The sequence below is a fragment of the Bos grunniens genome, chromosome 3, assembly GCF_055505025.1.
Source record: "Bos grunniens cultivar Pamir isolate PY7600 chromosome 3, Bosgru_T2T1.0, whole genome shotgun sequence".
NCBI lineage: Eukaryota > Metazoa > Chordata > Mammalia > Artiodactyla > Bovidae > Bos > Bos grunniens.
Genome location: NC_141167.1, coordinates 96,611,240 through 96,631,580, shown reverse-complemented (window position 1 = coordinate 96,631,580; position 20,341 = coordinate 96,611,240). Strand labels below are relative to the sequence as shown.

The window sequence follows — 20,341 nt, the reverse complement described above, 5'->3', positions numbered from 1 at the left end:
TGGTTAGTTTTAGTTTTATTTTCTATTTATGACATTTATTAGTTATTACAGTCATTCCTTTTTAATCTTTTCTCTCCTTTTCAATATTCTATGGATTGTATATTTTTTGGTATTTATTACCTTCTCTACAGTCCTGTTAACTATAGCTTTGTGTGTTTTTTTAAGTGATTTCTCAGGATTTTCAATCTTTCATAATCTCCTAGTAGTTAATATCAAATCACTTCGGGTACAATGTAAGGTCCTTAACAACAGTATGCAATAATTATCCTTCTCTCATTACTTTTGCTATTCTTATATATTTTACTTCTAAACATGTTGTATATCCCACAATACATTGTTATTATTTTTGCTTTCATGAGACAACACTCTTAAGAAATTAGGAAATGAAAAAATATATCTTCTCTATTTACCCACATACTTGTCATTCTCAGTACTCTCTGTAGATGTGAATTTCCATGTTGTATCATTTTTCTTCACTCTGAGGAGCTTCCATTAATGATTTGAATACTGCAGGTCTCCTGAAAAGTAAATCCCTCCACTGTTTAACCAAAACTGTTTTTATTTCACTCTAATTTTGAGAAATATTTTCATTGGAACTGAAATTCTAGGTTGGCTCTTTTCCTAGCAATTTAAAGATCTCATTCCATTATCTTCTGGCTTCCATAATTTCTGATGAGAAGTTATTAGTAAGCCTTTTGGTTCTTCTGCTATATTTGTCTTTTTCTCTGCTCTTAAGATCTTCCCTTTATCATTGGTTTTCAGCAATTTTGTTGTGCATGTCTATCTGTATGTCTGTTTACAGTGCTTGGGGTCCAGAGAGCATCTTTGATCTGTCAGCTTATATTTTTGACAAATGTGGAAAAAATTCTACTATTAACTTTTTTAATATTCTTTTCCATGTCAGTCTCTTTTCCTTCTAGCTCTCTAATTACAGATATGTTTAAGATACTTTAATATTTCCCACAAGTCACTAATGGCTCTGTTCTCTGTTTCTGCTTCAAATCCACTAATATGTTCTTCTATAGTATCTAATGTGATAACAAGCCCATTAAGCAAATTTTCACTGTAGATATTGCTTCTACAGTTCTAAAATTTCCATTTGGTTCCTTTGGTTAACTGTCATTTCTCTATTGAGATTTTTATTTCATTCCTATTTATGACCAAAATTTTCTTTTAAATCCCTGTATTTATTTATAATAGATATTTAGTCTTTGTATATTAATTCCATCAATTCTTTTTTCTTTTCTTATACAGAGTACTTCCCTTGTGGCTCAGCTGGTAAAGAATCTGCCTGCAATGCAGGAGACCTGGGTTTGATCCCTGGGTCAGGAAGATCCCCTGGGGAAGGGAAAGGCTACCCACTCCCGTATTCTGATCTGGAGAATTCCATGGACTGTATAGTCCATGGGGTCACAAAGAGTCAGATACAACTGAGCAACTTTCGCTTTCACTTTCTAGAGAATGCTAGTTTCAACTCTTTGTGGATGTCTAAGGAATGACTACATCAGAAAGGGATAGCTAATGTCCATAAACAAATTCCCTACCAACTGTCTTGGGGCAGATGGCACTTATGTCTCCTATTTTTCTGCAGAAAGGAATGAAAGCTGAGATTACCACACAGGCCCTGATGCTCTCTCAGAAACCTCCTTAGACCTAAACTTTGCTCCATTATAATGAGCTACAGAAACAATCATTAGTATTATTTTCCATCATTATACTTAACATAAATAGGAATAAGCTTTTTCTTGTAAAGCACTTAATTAGATCTGAAATCCTCCCAATGGCCTGGAAAGAAGGGTATCATTACCCTTACTTCTTAAAAAACTATCTCCTATCTCAGGTTCACAGAAGTTCCAAACATGCATATTTGTCTGTAAATATTATGCATTTGGCATTAAGTAAACTGCATCTTGTCTCTGGGTGGTGTGTCTATGAATGTTCACTTAAGACCCACTATATGCACTGAAACATGTATATTATCATATGTGAAATAGATGGCTAGTCCAGGTTCGATGCATGAGACAGAGTGCTCAGGGCTGGTGCACTGGGATGACCCTGAGGGATGGGATGGGGAGGGAGGTGGGAGGGAAGTTCAGGACGGGGAACACATGTACACCCGTGGCTGATTCATATCAATGTATAGCAAAAACCACTACAATATTGTAAACTAATTAGCCTCCAATTAAAATAAATAAATTTTTTAAAGGAAATAAAAGACCCACTATGCAACATGAGTGAAAGTCTCTCAGTCATATCTGACTCTTTGCAACCCCATGGGCTATATATAGCTCACCAGGCTTCTCTGTCCATGGAATTCTTCAGGCAAGAATATGGGAGTAGGTTGCCATTTCCTTCTCCAAGACCCACTATGTGGTCCTGATGTAATGCATGATCAATGTCTTTTATAAACTTAGATATCCCTGGATCAGATGAGTAACACTGATTTCTGTTGGACTCGTCAGGCATCTTGTATAAGCCACTTAATTGTTACATATATTTTTCTGATTCTATTTATGATAATCATATCTCCCCTCAATTACTCTTATTTATTCAGAAAGTATACTGAAAGAAGGCCTAGACTCACAAGGCTCTCTACTTCTACATGGCACCCTTACAATCAAGAAGAAGAAAAACTCCCTGAAGGTTTTATAATTCTAGGCATAATTTATGCAGATATAAATGCAGAGATCCACCTCTAATTTAGAAGAATAAAAGCTACCCAAAATGCATTTGGTCTCTGATGTCAACAATTCTTTCTACACATTTCTATACAGCCATGTAGCAACTTTAATGTAGGTCAGTTATCATATAGTCTTTCTTAATGGAGAAAGAAAATAAGTCCAGTTCCCCAGGCCATGAAATACATGTTTCTCTGGAAGTATTTCTTCAGAAAAGGGTCCTTCTCACCCAAGACCTCCCATGGGATTAAGTTCTTACATTGTCTTACACACACGTGTACCTGATTCAGTCTGACTAGATAAAGCTCAAGGGCCCACTACCCAGAGTTCCAACTCCCCTAGAAAGGCTGTAAAACACATACACTTTAAACCATGCTCTTCCCGGCTGTGAAATCTTCCCCACACATATTAGAAAGGTTTTTTAAGAAATCCTTACATACATAAATCAGTTGACGCCTCAACCTTAGCAAGACCTGGAAGGTTGTAGGTTAGAGTCCATTCTGTAAGACTGGCTCTTGCTTTGCAGTGAGGTTAGGCCATTAGATATTCTAATGAGTGCCCAACTTGTACATTCCCATTAAAGATTAATTTGGCTGCCTTGCAACGTCTGTGTTCTGCTGACTCCTATCTGTTCCCCGGACTGCAGGGCCAAACTCATCCATCATCACAGACAGACACTTGGAAGCCACCCCTTGCTGTTGCTTCAAAATATCAAAGAATGAGTCATCTCAGGCAAGGGAGATTCCTAGAGTGGCCTGCCCCAGGGGCTTCTTCTCAAAAGCCTTTCTCAGGTCCCCCACTTGCCTTTTGGGGTTGAATCTTATGAAGACACCATCACAGCTGAGTCCTTGAAAGCACAGCAAATGGAGCATGCTGAAAGGTGGCTTTAAGGAGGCATTACAGCCACCTGGAATCTGGAGACATTTCTGCCATAGTTCCCTACCCAAAATAGCAATTGGTGAAATTTAACCTGAGAACTGTTGTCAAAAACAAGTGTGAGTATTTTAGTTAATGGAAGCCATCCCAACTGTGGGTGTGGGTTCACCCCAAGGCCCAAGGGATTTGAAGAACTTAACTTCTCTCTGTTTGCTGAAAGAGTACTGCAGGTGAGTAGGAAGCTACTCTGAGTGTGCAGTTAAGAAAGTCTCCCAGGAAGCTGAGAGAAACCCATAAGGACTAGCAGTCTTCAGCATCAGAGACTCACACACTAGGTATACAGACCCCAAGAGGGCTCTTTGCATAGGGAGAGAGGATTGGTCTGGGTACAACTTGCTTGTGATGCCCAGATTCTCATAGAAAGCACACTGACTGCTATCATTTACACATGCCATAGACAGGACCCCACCTCTGATATAGGCAGCTATGAAATATATCCACATGTGTAACACACAGATCAAGAGAAGAAATACAACTGAAGATGAGATAGGCAATTTGGAAAGTTAGGAAGCTTCCTGACAACTGAGGTATTCAAGTCAAGGCTGGTAAACACTAGGATAAGAAAGTCATACAGAGGGTTCAAGCATCAAATGAGTCATTTTTTAAAAAGATCGTCTTTGTGGACCCTTCCAACTCAGATTCCACAGTCTACAAATTCTCCAATTAACAGGACATACCAAGCGACATACGCTACCTGCAAATGTGTACATCAAACCATTTACAAATATATACCACACATATGCTGTCTGCTTGCCTAAATATAAATGGGGCAATCTGCAATATAAACAAGCCTCAGAGTCATTTATACACTTTTACATAAGCGAACTTGCTTGTGTACAAAGGTGTGCACATAGACAGGCTAGGATGACAAACGAGGCTGTAGAGACAATGTAACAGCTTGATCTGATAACTCCTAAAACTAAAATACAAAAAATTAAGTTTACAGCTCTTTTCCTTCTTCATTTTGTCAATGTTGAACTAAAATGAAGAACATCTCCCAAATAAAACCCTTGGGAAAAAATGAGAAAAAATGTAGATGAAGACTATGAAAGGTTGGGTAAGTACAGAGCATGGAAGAGCATGCTTCACTTCTCAGAAACATCACTGTATTTGTGAAAACACAGCAGGAGGCAGAGAAGGGGGCAAGAGCAGGAAATTGTGTTCAGTCGCTCAGTCATGGCTGACTCTTTGCGACCCCATGGACTGCAGCATTCCAGGCTTCCCTGTCCTTCCCCATCTCCTGGAGCTTGCTTGGAGGAAAGCCCTTCTCCAATTGCAACTGTCTTTTACACAAGGTAAAGGTGTTGAGTAGCCTTATGGATACAAGCATACAAGCTTATCCAGTCTTCCAGTACATCTGCTTCTGCTAGGCACCAAGTGATTTAATGTCCAGTCCACTCATTTTATTTACTGCCTCTTAATCTCTTTAAGTGGACCTCAGGGCTTTTGCACAAGCACGGATCAATGAAGGAGCATTCACTCCTCTCCTGCATCAGATGGAGAAGAAAGTTATGGGAAAGTAAAAAACAAAACAAAGAGATAACACAGTGAACAAAGCTTCAGTTTTCCCAGTATGACCTTGTTGAGAGAGCTAAGGAAAGCACCAGGATGTCCTTCTTACCTTTGAAAACTTCAGGGGAAATTAAATAAGGCAGAACTAATGGGGCAGACACCTTTGTGGACTATGCTACGCCTCCAAATCTGATTAGGAAGCGTTATGGACGGAGGAGCCTGGTAAGCTGCAGTCTACGGGTTGCAAAGAGTGGGACACGACTGAGTGACTTCACTTTCACTTTTCATTTTCATTCATTGGAGAAGGAAATGGCAACCCACTCCAGTGTTCTTGCCTGGAGAATCCCAGGGACGGGGGAGCCTGGTGGGCTGCCATCTATGGGGTCGCACAGAGTTGGACATGACTGAAGCAACTTAGCAGCAGCAGCAGCAGCAGCATGCCAGCTGCCATGAGTTCTGTTTATTTCCTATGCTTGGAAAGCAAGGAGATCAAACCAGTAAATTCTATAGGAAATCAACCCTGAATGTTCATCAGAAGAACTGTTGCTGAAGCTCCAATACTTTGGCCACCTGATACAAGGAGCTACCTCACTGGAAAAGACCCTGATGCTGGGAAAGATTGAAGGCAAAAGGAGAAGGGGTTACAGGGGATGAGATTGTTAGATAGCATCACTGATTCAATAGACAGAATTTGAGAAACTCTGAGAGATACTGGAGGACAGAGGAGGCTGGTGTGCTGCATAACCATGGGGTTCTAAAGAGTCAGACATGACTTAGCAACTGAACAACAACTTTAAAATGTGTTTTGAGAAGGGGCTAAAATGCCCATCAAATAACCTTTACCTATTTTCATCTGGTAAGAGTGTTAGAAGCATATTTTAGAAACACATTCACCAATTACAAAACACAATTATATGAACTACTTTTATTGGTTATCATTCAACTTTAATGTGGCTTTTTAAAGCCCTGGTCAATATCGATATATTATATTGAATGATCTTAAATGCAATTGTAATGAGAGCACTGACACAATAAACTATTTAAGTTTCAATACCAGAATTCACTATCTTTATTCTAGCCAGATCTATACAGTGAATTAGATCTGAATAACAAACAGGTTCACCACTGTCCCCAGTTATCTTGGACAATTGTATCAGGTATGCTGAATGACAAATATAACTAATGTCAAGAGTAATACCTACCATTCATTCTAGCAGGTCCTCTAAAATTATCTCTAATTCTTATAACAACCCTGCAAATTTCTATTACCCATTTTACAGAGAAGGGTACTGAAACACAGACATGTGGGGCTCCTTGACCAAAGCTTGTAAACTTTCTATATTACTCTCATCATCTCCTACTAAAATATCATGGATAAAATCATAACCTAAACAGGATTTGTGTACACGCACCATTAGGTAGAGCTGGTGATCTAAAATACAGCATAAGCTCTGACATCATCACCCTTGGGTAAGTTGAGGATCCATCAGCTGCACCATTATGGCTCAGCAGAAATATAGATAAGGAGGTGGCAAAACTTTGGCAGCTGAGACCTTTTCTAAAGCACTAAACATATATAAAGCAAAGTCCAAAGAGAAATATACTTAAGTTCTAAGATTACGGTTTCATAGGCTCTGATGATCTTACAGATTCTTTAAAAAATTCTCCCGAAGCAAGCAAGACCATAGGCTACCATCTCTCCAATCTATAAAGAGATATTAAGGTCCATATTGTCATGAAAGCTCACAGGAACACTTATCATGACGTGTGTAATTTGAGATACAAGTTGATCCAAATGCTTAGTTATCTAAGACTTAGCTATTACACTTAAAGTATGGTCAGTAGACCAGCAGCCTCAGCATCACCTAGGAACTTACTAGAAATGCAGAAATCTTAAGGCCTATCCTGGACCCACTGAATCAGAACCTATATTTTAAAAAGATCTTCAGTTTATTTACAGGTACATTAAAGTTTGAGAAGCATTACTCTTAGAGGCACTACTTACATGAAGAGCCTAAAATGCTGAATTCTGAACTAGACAGTTTATCTGGCAGGAAAGTGCAGTTGAAATGTTTTTTATCATACAGGTACAGGAACTGCTAAAAGGGAAAAAAGATATTTTTATTAAATGTAATCCCTAAAGAGTGTCCTGATTCACATTTTGTAAGGATCAAAACATCTTTAAATAATCCAGGCATTAGAAGGTCTAAATTTTACAGCCTAAATATAGTCTCAAAATGATTTGTAGAGTATTCATGGAAGGGCAATAAGTCTTGCTTCATTGGTCTCATGTCTGACCCTCAATTTTCTGATTTTCTTGGGATTTAAATTTCATTAGCAGTGTTACAGTTAAAAATATATTCAGGTCTTTGCATGACCTTTTCTCAAAGAATATAAATTTACCCTAAGAAGTACAGAATCTAACCAGCACCAAGAAATCATGTTTTATGGATTAAAGTGATGTGATAGCTTCAAAACACCAAAAATCCATGTTGTATGGATTAAGTAAAGTGATGCGATAACTATAAGTTGAACAAGGCAGTAAAAAAGATGAGCTCTTTCACAGAATCTACCTGTCTATAAGTATGAACAGCTGTCAAAATCATTAAGGCCAGCCCAGTCATAGCACTAACCTAGGAATGACCATCCTCGGGACCCTTGATGAGGCAATGCAGAGATGATCAAACAGAAGTAATTGTTCAATCCTCTAACAGCTCACCAACTACAGGAGATGAAATCACATATATGAATCTTTTGGAAAAAAATGGTATAAGACAGTAAAAATCTTCACCACATTATAAAAAGATAAAAGTATGATGCGAAGACCAGAAGTAGGGAAAAAAGGGAAAGAAGTGAAGAGGAAAAAAAAAAGAGAGAGAAAGATAGGAAGAGGAAGGAAGGAGAAAACAAAGGAATAAAGATACATGTGATTACTTTGAGCCAGATACTGTGGTGGGCCCTTCATTACATCTCAGATAACTACAGATGATACAATTGAGACCTAGAGTTTTAATTATTTTCTCAAGGTCAAACAGCTAATGTGTCCTAGTAGAGAATAGCTACTGAGTTCTAGTATTTTAACCTAAATTTGAAATCGTACCTTGACAGCATGGTTCTAAATGTGTACTGATTATAGAGCTACAGAAACCCTGCATTTTCAAAGTGAAAAGAACCTTAGAGCAGAGCATTAAAAATACGAGGCTTCTACAGTTCAAGTGACTAGTGGAATTAAAATGACCAACTGGTAGGGATGTGACTGAGACTGAGCAGTAGGCAGGCAGAAAAGAAAGCAAGCAAGAAAGAATCGGAGCTTTTCTAGAATATATCATTATGCACAGCAGGAGGTTATTTGCAAAGAGCTTAACTGTTGAGCAACATGGTCACCACTCCGAGGGTCTGAGAGTTTGCTCTGAAGTTCAAAACCCGGTTTCTGCATGACTGAAACCAACTTAGGATTTGCAAGTGTCCAAAACTTAGCCATTCCTAAAACTTGTCCAGAGTAAATGGCTTAGCCAAAGTCAAATATGACTTCCTGTTTTAAAGAAATAAGGCTTAAACCGCTTGTTTAAAAGACTCATTGAATTTCTTGGCCAAGATACCACTTAAAAAAAAAAAAAGAATCTATTTTGATGATATAAGTCTAATTGAATCAGAACCATATGGACTGCATTCCCCCTTTTAAACTACACATGAACTAGAAATTAAGTGTTCATGCTTCTCAAAGTAATTAATGATTCAATTGATTAAATATGATACTGGCCTTAAGTACCATGCTGAGCTCACACTGGCTCCATTTTGCAGGAATCAAGATACTTGCTGAATCCCAGACTCAGCTCACACACATTCCTATTTTGTCTCATCCAAGTTTTCTTTTGTTTGCTCTAAATAAAACCTACTCTTTACTAAGAAGCATGGGCAGCCTATTCACAATGCAACTGTTGTTTAGTTGCTAAGTCATGTCAGACTCTTTTGCGACCCCATGGACTGTAGCTTGCTAGGCTCCTCTGTCCATGGGGTTTTCCAGGAGAGAAAACAAGAAAAAAGCCCTGGAGTGGGCTACCATTTCCTTTTCCATTACAATGCAAAGCTTCTGCTCAAATCCCTTTTCTTTTAGGTGTGCCCTAAAAGTGGGGGAGGAAGCACAGACTTTCCGCTCCAACTCCTGACTGGGTTGAGTTCTGGCAATAAAGGCAGAAGGCTGGATCCTGGGAAGCTTCAGGGAGGTGGGCACAGTATAACTAAAGTACCTCTCCACTCTCTACCATGCACAGGGCTATGGTCCCTGGAAAATAATATTCTCAGCCAACCTGGCTTAATGTATTTTTTAATCACCTGCCAGCCAGCCCAGCTCAGAATCTTCACACCTGGCTTCATACCTAGCTGATCTCAGAGGAATGAAAAGTAAGCACTTCTCTTTCAGGGCCATTACTTGATATTTTGATCACTTCTTTTGATAAGGGCAACACTATTTCCTGAACTCTGACCTCTTTGCCAGACACCATACAGAGCATTTTACTAACAACCACCCTGAAAGGTGAAGTAGGTGTTATTAACCTCATTGAATAGATGAGGAAACTAAGACTTGAAGAAGTGGAGTCAGGTACTCATAGCCACACAGCTGGGAAGCAGCAGAGCTGTGATTTAGACCCAGATTCAAAATGACTTGAAAGCCTGCTTCCCTCTCTTTTAGGCATTGTTAAAGACTCACCTCAGCCTTCAGTCCTAACGGTCACTAGTTGAAGTGCTTTCTCACTGTCATTAACTCATTTTAGAAGTACAAGGAGGAACAAAGAGATGGGCTCGGTCACTGTCGCACATGTAGGACAAGAGTCATCAATTCTTACAGAACACCCTGCCCAAATCCCACCCAAAGAATCAAGATGCTATGGAAGTCATTCTTTTGGCACCTTCTCTAGCTTCTATAATTTCTGTGTATGATACTTTCTGCAAAATTCACAATTTTGAAAGAAAAGAAAGCAAAGATTTATGCATACATTATTGTATAGGTATAATATCTATTACTTCTAAAAGTTGTTCATTCATAAATCCTTGAGATAATTAATACATGTTGAAGTTTAATATAATTATAGACTCTGATCTGTTTATAAATATGCTTTCAAAATTTACAATATCTCACAGTTCAGTCACTCAGTCATGTTCAACTCTTTGGGACTCCATGGACTGCAGCATGTCAGGACTCCCTGTCCATCATCAACTCCTGAAGCTTGCTCAAACTCATGTCTATCGAATCGGTGATGCCATCCAATCATCTCATCCTCTGTCATCCCTTTCTCCTCCTGCCTTCAATCTTTCCCAGCATCAGGGTCTTTTCAAGGAGTCAGTTCTTCGCATCACGTAGCCAAAGTATTGGAGTTTCAGCTTCAACATCAGTCCTTCCAATGAATATTCAGGACTGATTTCTTTTAGTATTGACTGGTTGGATCTCTTTGCAGTCCAAGGGACTCTCAAGAATCTTCTCCAGCACCACAGTTCAAAAGCAGCAATTCTTTGGTGCTCAGCTTTCTTTACAGTTCAACTCTCACATCCATACATGACTACTGGAAAAACCATAGCTTTGACTCAGTTCAGTTCAGTCGCTCAGTCGTGTCTGACTCCTTGCGACCCCATGAACTGCAGCAATACCAGGCCTCCCTGTCTATCACCAACTCCCGGCATTCACTCAAACTCATGTCCATCAGGTTGGTGATGCCATCCAGCCATCTCATCCTCTATCATCCCCCTTTCCTCCTGCCCCCAATCCCTCCCAGCATCAGAGTCTTTTCAAATGAGTCAACTCTTCACATGAGGTGGCCAAAGTACTGGAGTTTCAGCTTTAGCATCATTCCTTCCAAAGAACACACAGGGCTGATCTCCCTCAGAATGGACTGGTTGTATCTCCTTGCAGTTCATGGGACTCTCAAGAGTCTTCTCCAACACCACAGTTCAAAAGCATCAATTCTTCGGTGCTCAGCCTTCTTCACAGTCCAACTCTCACATCCATACATGATGACCAGCTTTGATTAGACAGACCGTTGTTGGTAAAGTAATGTCTCTGCTTTTTAATATGCTGTCTAGGTTGGTCATAGCTTTTCTTCCAAGTAGCAAATGTCTTTTAATTTCAAGGCTGCAGTTACTATCTGCAGTGATTTTAGAGTCTAATTGGTCTACTACCTACATGCACATATACACATTACTCTATTGAATTATTTCTCACAGGAAAACCAAACATTTTTATATAGTTCACTCCCACATAAAATAAACACACCCACATAAACACAAGGAAACAATATGCAAAATCATAATACAGAAGAGATTTGCAAATATACTCACAAATCTGTTAAAAGTGGAAAAATCACAGGCTCATTCATATTTTACTTTCTCCCTCTCTCTTTCCCTCCCCTCCCCACTCTCTCTGATAAACACACATGCACATCAAAATCTTCAAACAAATAACTTTTTCAAATTGAAATACTGAGCAGGAGAAACTCTTTTGACTGAAAATACCTCCTCTTACAGTTCTGAGAAATAAGAAGTCTCTATACAAACCAACAGGCACGCCATAGTGCGGCCAAGAGGAGCCACCCCACGTCCGAGATCAGGGGCAGAAGCCGGAAGGACCCCATGCCCGAAGGGCAGTGGCCAAGAGGAGTTACCCCACGTCCAAGGTCAGAGGCAGCGGCCAAGAGTACTAGACTGCAACGGCACAGGAACAGCCAAGAGGAGCTACCTGGTGTTCGAGGCCGGGGGGGTGGCCGGGAGGAGCAACCCATGCCCGAGGCCAGGGGCAGTGATGAGAGGAGTTACCCGGAACTGTGGCTGTGCGGGCACAGGAAGGCCTAGAGGAGCTATCCCACATTGAAGGTCAGGAAGGGTGGCGGTGAGGAGATACCCCTCGTCCAAGGTAAGGAGCAATGGCTGTGCTTTGCTGGACCAGCCGTGAAGAGATACCCCAGGCCCAAGGTAAGAGAAACCCAAGTAAGATGGTAGGTATTGCAAGAGGGCATCAGAGGGCAAACACACTGAAACCATACTCACAGAAAACTAGTCAATCTAATCACACTAGGACCACAGCCTTGTCTAACTCAGTGAAACTAAGCCATGCCCATGGGGCAACCCAAGACGGGCGGGTCATGGTGGAGAGATTTGACAGAATGTGGTCCACTGGAGAAGGGAATGGCAAACCACTTCAGTATTCTTGCCTTGAGAACCCCATAAACAGTATGAAAAGGCAACATGATAGGATACTGAAAGAGGAACTCCCCAGGTCAGTAGGTGCCCAATATGCTACTGGAGATCAGTGGAGAAATAACTCCAGAAAGAATGAAAGGATGGAGCCAAAGCAAAAACAATACCCAGCTGTGGATGTGACTGGTGATAGAAGCAAGGTCCAATGCTGTAAAGAGCAATATTGCATAGGAACCTGGAATGTCAGGTCTATGAATCAAGGCAAATTGGAAGTGGTCAAACAAGAGATGGCAAGAGTGAACGCCGATATTCTAGGACTCAGTGAACTGAAATGGACTGGAATGGGTGAATTTAACACAGATGACCATTATATCTACTACTGCAGGCAGGAATCCCTCAGAAGAAATGGAGTGGCCATCATGGTCAACAAAAGAGTCCGAAATGCAGTACTTGGATGCAATCTCAAAAACGACAAAATGATCTCTGTTCGTTTCCAAGGCAAACCATTCAATATCACAGTAATCCAAGTCAAGGCGATGGTACCCTACTCCAGTACTCTTGCCTGGAAAATCCCGTGGATGGAGAAGCCTGGTAAGGTGCAGTCCATGGGGTCGCTAGGAGTTGGACACTACTGAGCGACTTCACTTTCACTTTCACTTTCATTCATTGGAGAAGGAAATGGCAACCCACTCCAGTGTTCTTGCCTGGAGAATCCCAGGGACAGGGGAGCCTGGTGGGCTGCCATCTATGGGGTCCCACAGAGTCGGACACGTCTGAAGCGACTTAGCAGCAGCAGCATGCCCCAACCAGTAATGCTGAAGAAGCTGAAGTTGAATGGTTCTATGAAGACCTACAAGACCTTTTAGAACTAACACCCAAAAAAGATGCCCTTTTCATTATAGGGGACTGGAATGCAAAAGTAGGAAGTCAAGAAACACCTGGAGTAACAGGCAAATTTGACCTTAGAATACGGAATGAAGCAGGGCAAAGACTAATAGACTTTTGCCAAGAAAATGCACTGGTCATAACAAACACCCTCTTCCAACCACACAAGAGAAGACTCTATACATGGACATCACCAGATGGTCAACACCGAAATCACATTGATTATATTCTTTGCAGCCAAAGATGGAGAAGCTCTATACAGTCAGTAAAAACAAGACCAGGAGCTGACTGTGACTCAGACCATGAACTCCTTATTGCCAAATTCAGACTTAAATTGAAGAGTAGGGAAAACCACTAGACCATTCAGGTATGACCTAAATCAAATCCCTTATGATTATACAGTGGAAGTGAGAAATAGATTTAAGGGACTAGACCTGATAGATAGAGTGCCTGATGAACTATGGAATGAGGTTCGTGACATTGTACAGGAGACAGGGATCAAGACCATTCCCATAGAAAAGAAATGCAAAAAAGCAAAATGGCTGTCTGGGGAGGCCTTACAAATAGCTGTGAAAAGAAGAGAAGCGAAAAGCAAAGGAGAAAAGGACAGATATAAACATCTGAATGCAGAGTTCCAAAGAATAGCAAGAAGAGATAAGAAAGCCTTCTTCAGCGATCAATGCAAAGAAATAGAGGAAAACAACAGAATGGGAAAGACTAGGGATCTCTTCAAGAAAATCAGAGATACCAAAGGAACATTTCATGCAAAGATGAGCTCAATAAAGGACAGAAATGGTATGGACCTAACAGAAGCAGAAGATATTAAGAAGAGATGGCAAGAATACACAGAAGAACTGTACAAAAAAGATCTTCACGACCCAGATAATCACGATGGTGTGATCACTGACCTAGAGCCAGACATCTTGGAATGTGAAGTCAAGTGGGCCTTACTACGAACAAAGCTAGTGGAGGTGATGGAATTCTAGTTGAGCTATTCCAAATCCTGAAAGATGATGCTGTAAAAGTGCTGCACTCAATATGCCAGAAAATTTGGAAAACTCAGCAGTGGCCACAGGACTGGAAAAGGTCAGTTTTCATTCCAATCTCAAAGAAAGGCAATGCCAAAGAATGCTCAAACTACCGCACAATTGCACTCATCTCATACGCTAGTAAAGTAATGCTCAAAATTCTCCAAGCCAGGCTTTAGCAATACATGAACCATGAACTTCCTCATGTTCAAGCTGGTTTTAGAAAAGGCAGAGGAACCAGAGATCAAATTGCCAACATCTGCTGGATCATCGAAAAAGCAAGAGAGTTCCAGAAAAAAACATCTATTTCTGCTTTATTGACTATGCCAAAGCCTTTGACTGTGTGGATCACAATAAACTGTGGAAAATTCTGAGAGAGATGGGAATACCAAACCACCTGACCTGCCTCTTGAGAAATTTGTATGCAGGTCAGGAAGCAACAGTTAGAACTGGACATGGAACAACAGACTGGTTCCAAATAGGAAAACAAGTTCATCAAGGCTGTATATTGTCACCCTGTTTATTTAACTTATATGCAGAGTACATCATGAGAAATGCTGGACTGGAAGAAACACAAGCTGGAGTCAAGATTGCCAGGAGAAATATCAATAACCTCAGATATGCAGATGGCACCACCCTTATGGCAGAAAGTGAAGAGGAACTCAAAAGCCTCTTGATGAAAGTGAAAGTGGAGAGTGAAAAAGTTGGCTTAAAGCTCAACATTCAGAAAATGAAGATCATAGCATCCGGTCCCACCACTTCATGGGAAATAGATGGGGAAACAGTGGAAGCAGTGTCAGACTTTATTTTTCTGGGCTCCAAAATCACTACAGACGGTGACTGCAGCCATGAAATTAAAAGACGCTTACTCCTTGGAAGGAAAGTTATGACCAACCTAGATATCATATTCAAAAGCAGAGACATTACTTTGCCAACAAAGGTTCTAGTCAAGGCTATGGTTTTTTCTGTGGTCATGTATGGATGTGAGAGTTGGACTGTGAAGAAGGCTGAGCGCCGAAGAATTGATGCTTTTGAACTGTGGTGTTGGAGAGGACTCTTGAGAGTCCCTTGGACTGCAAGGAGATCCAACCAGTCCATTCTGAAAATCAGCCCTGGGATTTCTTTGGAAGGAATGATGCTAAAACTGAAACTCCAATACTTTGGCCACCTCATGCGAAGAGTTGATTAATTGGAAAAGACCCTGATGCTGGGAGGGATTGGGGGCAGGTGGAGAAGGGGACGACAGAGGATGAGATGGCTGGATGGCATCACTGACTCGATGGACGTGAGTCTGAGTGAACTCCGGGAGTTGGTGATGGACAGGGAGGCCTGGCCTGCTCAATTCATGGGGTCATAAAGAGTCGACACGACTGAGCGACTGATCTGATCTCATCTGATACAAACCAACTCTCTAATCACTCCAGACATGCTACAGTGGTCCCCATTTGTAATATTCAGGCTTTCATAAGGAAACGTTGTTCAATCTAGACCTTAAAAAAATCTTTCCCCAGTTTTTGAGCCTCCTACCTGTTCTCCAATGTGATGTTTAGCCAAAGGAAAATCCTGCTTTTCTGCTGCTTCTCTTCTCCCTCTTTTTTTAGTGGTGATAGTGGGTAACCACAGAAAAGAAAATTCTGAGGGTACAATTCTTAAATTAACTAAAAAAAATTTTATGAAGTACCTTCTATAAAGCATGATAAGGATATATAACTGAACACCTTGGTGCTCAAAAAATTTAAGTAATGAATAAAGTAAAGAGGAAGATTTCAGAGACATTTCTGAGGTACACTTCATAGGTCTTATTGCCTAAACAGATGGGCTGGAGTGGGCGGAGGAGGAAGATATTTCTACCTCTAAAGACTAATGTTTGATCTCTAAAGGAGAGTGAGACACGGTCTGCATTGGAAAAAAGCAGATATTAAATTTCTGTGCATTTGAATTTGCATACTTGTGGGACATCCAGATGAAGATTTCTATTGGTTGTCAAAGGTTCAGAACTTGGTAACAGTCAAAATGTACATATGTTCTCCCAGAAAAACCATGTAGAACAAGAAAATAAGGCCAAACTTGAATCCAGAGAGTAAACATTTCCTTTAGAAGGTTCAGGACTGAACTGTTAACCCTTGCTAGGCCCCAGGTGCAGCAATGTTTTTAAACACGCAGGCTAATTGTGTTCAATTAACAGGATACCACAAAAGGCAGAACCAAAAATCCAGACTAAACCTGCTATGATTTGACCACAGGAACCACATATGAAACCTGTTGGCATCTAAAGGTACCTCTAATTCCCACCATGCTAAGACCTCTGCCAAAAAGGGGGGACTTGTACTCTGCTAGGCATAATCTGTGCCTGGTGCAAAGGAGCCTGAGGCACCGCTCTTGGCCAGCTGCTCCTGGCCCTCTCAGCCCTCTTTCCCACTTTCTGGTGACGCACACTTTTCTCCCTTCCAGAAGGTGCCTTTAGAGTATAAACTCCCCTTCTCCATTCTCTGACCATTGAATAAAAGCCTGTCCCACTGACACCAAACTCAATTTTCCTTACAGGCATCACAAACCTAGGCCCTAAGTCCCTTGGAAACCCTTCCTGGGGCACATCAATTCAGTATGGACCCCAAGAAGAAGACCCTGAAGTCTAGTGTCTAATTTGGAAACAAACTTACCAGCTGGTATTCAGCATGCAGCCTGCAGTTGTGGCTCGGGAGGCTCCCTGCTCTGAGAGTTAGAGGTCCACGCTTAAACTCCATGAGGTTCTGATGGCTCCATAAATGAATTACTCATATGCTATGTCTGATAAAGTTCCAATTCATACCTCCCAAAACCTTTAAAACGCTGGAGTGCACACACCGGGGCTGTAGCAGACACAGCTTCTGATGGGAGACTGCCCTCGGGCACCTTGCTTGGAGCATCCGCGGGCCAAAGTATTGAAGGCCGCAGCCCTACCGGAAATACCTGACTTCCCATGAGTCATAGTGTTCTAAGTTCCCGGATGCAGAAAGGCTGAACCTGGAGGTTCCTAAATGCACACGTTTGTGTTTCCAAAATTTCTCAGTGCCTTATCCAGAGCAGGTGATGCAAGGAATTTTGAAACTTAAGAGGAGTTAAAGATCTATCTAAGGTAAGGCATATCTCAATGTATCTTTATACCATTAAAAACTGTTAAGTGCGTAAAATTGAGGTCAGGATTGAATACACCTGGACCACAAGGCTGGTTGTTTGGAGGAAGGGATTTGACGTTTTCAGCAGCCCCTCCCCTCCCCCGTATCTTTTCTGGCATGATGTCTGAAATCTCATTACAAATTTTTTGTTCGTGTATTTTTTTTCTTATTAAAATCTAAATATCCCAAGGATGTGCTAACGTAGTGGTAACAAACAGAGCCAGAAGATGTTAGAGGCCAGCTATTCCAATAGTTTTTTTTTTTTTTTTTCAGATTCATAATTAGATTTTAATTTGTGTGCTTTTTTTTTTCTTTCCTCTTTTAACTTTGGAATCCTTGTTCAAATTATAGCTTACTCCTGAAGTTCAAAGTGAATAAAGGAAAACAGCAAAGCTGTTCTAGTATGTAGCAAAAGCAAAACAAAATACCACTGGTTTACTTGGAGTCCATTTTTAATAACCATTATTCTACTCCAACACTTCATATTTAAAGAAGCTCTTTTGTATAACTCTCTTTACTCTAGACTTGGATGGTATTAATGCTGCTTGTGGGGCTTCCCTGGTGGCTCTGCTGGTAAAGAATCCACCTGCAATGCAGGAGACCCTGGTTCCATTCCTGGGTGGGGAAGATCCCCTGGAGAAGGGATAGGCTGCTGCTGCTGCTGCTGCTAAGCCGCTCCAGTCGTGTCCAACTCTGTGCGACCCCAAAGATGGAAGCCCACCAGGCTCCCCCATCCCTGGGACTCTCCAGGCAAGAACACTGGAGTGGGTTGCCATCTCCTTCTCCAATGCATGAAAGCGAAAAATGAAAGCGAAGTCAATCAGTCGTGCCTGACTCCTCGCGACCCCATGGACTGCAGCCCACCAAGCTCCCCCGACCATGGGGTTCTCCAGGCAAGAGTACTGGAGTAGGGTGCCACCGCCCTCTCTGAAGGGATAGGCTACCCACCTCAGTATTCTTAGGCTTCCCTGGTGGCTCAGACTTTAAAAATCTGCTTGCAATTCGGGAGGCCAGGGCTCGATTCCTGGGTCAGGAAGATCCCCTGGAGGAGGGCATGGCAACCCACTCCAGTATTCTTGCCTGGAGAATCCCCATAGACAGAGAGTCCATGGGTTCACAAAGAGTTGAACACGACTGTGCAACTAAGCATAGCACAATGCTGCTTGTGTTTCCTAGTCAGAATTGAAAATTGGTACCACTGCACCTCAACTTCAAGCTTTGTTTCAGTTTGACACCTAGGAGCTTGGATTCCTTATTTAATTCCCTTCCTTCTCCCCACCCCATTGCATTTCTTTGTTTTGTTTGTATAACATCCACTTCCTTCACTAGATCATGTCTTTATTGTCTTTACCCCAATTTATTGATTTTTATATTTTTCACATGTATTAACTTCTCTTTATACCAGATGTAATGCTTTGCACAGTGTAGTTGTTTCAAAAGTGTTAAATAAATAGATTTTACAGAATTAAATACAGGCCTGCAGAAATTAAGCAGTATTTTCTATTTGGTAAAATATAGGGGCAAGATTCAACTCTTGGCACACATTTGGTGTCTGGTAAATATATGAGGTAGGAATGCATGAATGGATGAATGAACAAATGAACTAGGTGATAATGTATGTGAATGTACCTTGTAAACCGTAAACTACTTCACAAATATGAGTTCTTGTCCAGGTTATTTGATTATTTTCTAGCTCTCCCAATCTGTTGCACATTTACGAAATTTTGGCCAATTCAAGTAAAGCCCAGGAGAAAATCTGTGGCATGTGCCTCAGGGGGAGCTGTGAAGCAAAGCATAGAGAGATAAACCTAAGGGGGTGTACAGAGCCCATGGGCCTGGAACAGAGGGCTCCCTGACTACTAACAATCCGGTTCTCACCCTTGAATTTCCAATGATCAGCAGTAAGTAAACATGAATGTCTTAAGCAGCTCATAAATCTTCCCAGAGCCTGGGTGCTGAATAAGTCCTAGGAAAGTGGTAATGGTGGAAATAGGATCTCCTCCCTGGAAGTAGTTCCTTTCAGTGCCAGTTTTTGCCCCTGTTAGCTGCTAACACACATACCCCAGCTGCCTCAGTGAGTCTCCTATTCCCATAAAACAGGGCAAATGGAGGAATAGAAACCAGGAAAGGATTCTGTCGTCCCTGAGTTTCCCAACTGAGGACCCCTCAGTGAGTGATGCCACCCCCTTCAAGAGTTTCCATGTTGGATATCTGTCCCTTAGGTCTGGCAACCCTGAAGGACTGGGTTTTCAGGCTGAAAGAACAGACTGGAGCTAGTCAGCTTCTGCTCAATAACCCAAAATAAAGAAGAGAGGGGGGAAAAAAAACAACACACACAGAAAGGTTACAGTATATCTGACTGTGGAATCTAATGTGCACTGACATTAAGGAGATTTCTTTTACCATACTTTGATGAGAGGGGAAAACACCAAAATCTTGTTTAAAACATTTTCCTGGTTTGTAATTGTGCCTAGGAGATGACAAATCTCAGAGTGGCATAGAGCCAGAGGGTCACATCCTAAGCAGAGCTAGACCACTCTGCCGCTGCTGCTGCCTGCTAGCTTTCCATGTATTGTAATTATTTCTCTACATGAATGTCTAGGATGGAAGGGACTACATCTCATTTATCCTTTATTGACTCAATGATAGCCACTGATAAACAAGTTTTCAATAAGGACTTTCCCCAGTAATGTTTCTTGGGTTTTTTGGTTTGTTTTTTTCACTCTTTTTTAAAAATTGAAGTATAGTTGATATACTATATTATGTAAGTTGGGCTTCCCTGGTGGCTCACATGGTAAAGAATCTGCCTGCAGTGCAGGAGACCTGGGTTCGATCCTTGGGTTAGGAAGATCCCCTGGAGAAGGGAATGGCTACCTACTCCAATATTCTTGCCTAGAGAATTCCATGGACAGAGAAGTCTGGCAGGCTATAGTAAGTTATGTAAGTTACAGGTGTACAATAT

The 20,341-nt window shown here is 41.2% G+C and overlaps 1 long non-coding RNA gene and 1 pseudogene across 2 annotated transcripts in view; one reads left to right on the top strand and one right to left on the bottom strand.

The window, feature by feature from the left end:
* The window catches only part of LOC147376178 (RNA-binding protein 12-like), a 47,359-nt pseudogene extending 30,351 nt beyond the window's left edge, over positions 1-17,008 (bottom strand). The window contains exon 1 of the transcript XR_015160810.1: positions 16,885-17,008. The product of XR_015160810.1 is annotated as an RNA-binding protein 12-like (transcript). The remainder of the gene's footprint in view (positions 1-16,884) is intronic.
* A 187-nt stretch (positions 17,009-17,195) lies between these two features.
* The window catches only part of LOC147376177 (uncharacterized), a 34,217-nt gene continuing 31,071 nt past the window's right edge, over positions 17,196-20,341 (top strand). Inside the window, exon 1 of the long non-coding RNA XR_015160816.1 lies at positions 17,196-17,339. This is a non-coding gene — a long non-coding RNA (uncharacterized LOC147376177). The remainder of the gene's footprint in view (positions 17,340-20,341) is intronic.